The sequence below is a fragment of the Elephantulus edwardii genome, unplaced genomic scaffold (assembly GCF_000299155.1).
Source record: "Elephantulus edwardii isolate Elephantulus edwardi_28Jun2011 unplaced genomic scaffold, EleEdw1.0 scaffold00154, whole genome shotgun sequence".
In the NCBI taxonomy this organism is placed as follows: domain Eukaryota; kingdom Metazoa; phylum Chordata; class Mammalia; order Macroscelidea; family Macroscelididae; genus Elephantulus; species Elephantulus edwardii.
The window spans coordinates 7,148,942-7,151,189 of NW_006399904.1; positions in this window are offsets into that span (position 1 = coordinate 7,148,942).

Here is a 2,248-nt window from a genome sequence, read left to right on the forward strand (position 1 = left end):
ACCCTGCTTGCTAAAACTGAGGAGGACCTGAAGCGCTTGCTGCAGAAGGTCAAGGACTTCAACCTTCAATATGGATTAAGGCTCAATATCAAGAAAATAAAGATTCTCACTACTGGGTAAATTGGCGGTATCATGATAAATGGTGAAGATATTGTGATTGTTAACAGCTTTTGTTTGCTTGGCTCCACAGTCAACACGCTAGGAACCAGCAGCCAGGTAATTAAAAGATGTCTTGAGATGGGGAAAGTCTGCTGTTAGAGACCTCTCCAAAGTACTGAAGAGCAATGATGCCACTCTGGAGACTAAGGTGTGCCTGATACAGTCCATGGTCATTGCAATCACTTCCTATGTATCAGAGAGCTGGGCAATCACTAGGTGAATTGATGCCTCTGAGCTGTAGTGTTGGAGAAGAGTATTGAATATTCCATGGACTATTAAGAAAATGAACAGGTTTGTCCTAGAGAGGGTTAAGCCAGGCTACTCCATGGAAGCAAGGATTCTGAACCTTTGTCTGACATTCTCTGGACAAGTTGCAAGGAGGGACCAGTCCTTGAAGGATGTCATGCTTGGAGGGTAGAGGAACAGCACAGGAGAGGAAGTCCCTCTATCAGATGGATTGATTCAGTGACTGGGGTAGTGGGGGTAGGTATTTCAGAAACAGTGAAATTGGCACAGGAAAGAGCAGGGTTTAGGGTTGTTGAACATGGGATTGTTATGAGTCACAGGCAATTTGATGGCACATAACAATAACAAAAATATGGGATGTGTTATATTTGAGAGATTTGTGACACATTATAATTCAGATGTCAAATGTGGTGGAATATGTGAGTTTAGAGTTGAGAAGTCGACTGACAATAAATTAATAAGCATGCTGTTTAAACCAGTTAGTATCAAGTCATCTCTGACTCATCGCCACCCCATGTGTGTTGAGTAGAACTATGATCTATAGTTCTCAATGACAGATTTTTAATAATGAATTACCAGGTCTCTCTTCTAAGATGCGTGCCTGTAAGTGAACTTGACCCATCATCCTTTTGGTTAGCAGGCAAGTGCATCAAACATTGCATTACTCAGGGACTCTAAACATGCTATTCAGTTCATGCAAATTGGTTAGATTGCTTAGGGAGAAAAAGCCACAGCTGCCTACGTGTGAACCGTGGGAAACTCCAAGCATTAAGTCTAGTAAATACAGAGAAGCCAAGAGGAGACTCAGATGTGTCTACAAGTGAGAGAGAAAAAGAGTTTAATATCCTAGCAGCTCAGAGAAGAAAGTATGCTGAGCAGTCAGAGGCCAGCTGTGTTGAAAGCTGTGAGTTGAGCAGAATGAGATCTGAGTCATGAAGCTCAAATTTGGCATCATGCTCATGACTGATTTCATCAGGAGTAATTTCAGTGTGTGGATGGACAGCTGGAAAACAAGTGATCATCTGGAAAGGGGAAAAAAAAACCAATCAATTGGATTTAGACCACAACAATTCAAGCCAGGATAAATCCCATATTTAAATGTAAAGATACATACATAGATAGTCCCAGTGGAAGGCAGGGAAAATAAAAAAAAATTCAGAGTGGGTTCTTTCTGATCATTATACAAACACATTAATTAGAAAATAATGGTTGTTAATGTTTTATTTTACAATCTGAAAAAAAGTTAAGTAAAAAGAAAAGCAAGAAACTTGAAAAAAATACCTACCATTTATATCATAAAAGGCTAACTGTCCTGGGTAGACAAGACTAGTTATGTGAATCACACATACACATAAATATAGATACACATACATATACTCTATCTATATACTGAGTTAGGTCTTTTTTTAATTTAAATAAAAAGTTTATTTTATACTGATTTACTTACAAAATTCAAATACTTTGTTTTTCATCTATCTATATACTGTTGAAGACCTGGTGGCCTCATCAGTAAGGAAATGCACTGCCAATCCAAAGGAGGGTGTTTCAAATCCAGTAACTGCTCCACAGGAGAAAGATGGGTCATCTCTTCCCATTTAGTTTGTTGTTTATGTCTATCATCAAGCCAGAACTAGCCCATAGATAACCCATTCAAAGCTATGGGTCTTTTCAGAGACAGTAAATTGCATGGGATGACATTGTCTATCCTCCTGCTAAGCAGCCCATACACTTTACAGCCTTGAAAACTTCTAGAGGATCAGGCATGAGTCAGTTCTGACTCCAAGGTAATGAGAAAGAGTTGTTTTGGGTTTTTAAAAAGTGTGTGTGTGTGTGTGTGTGTGTG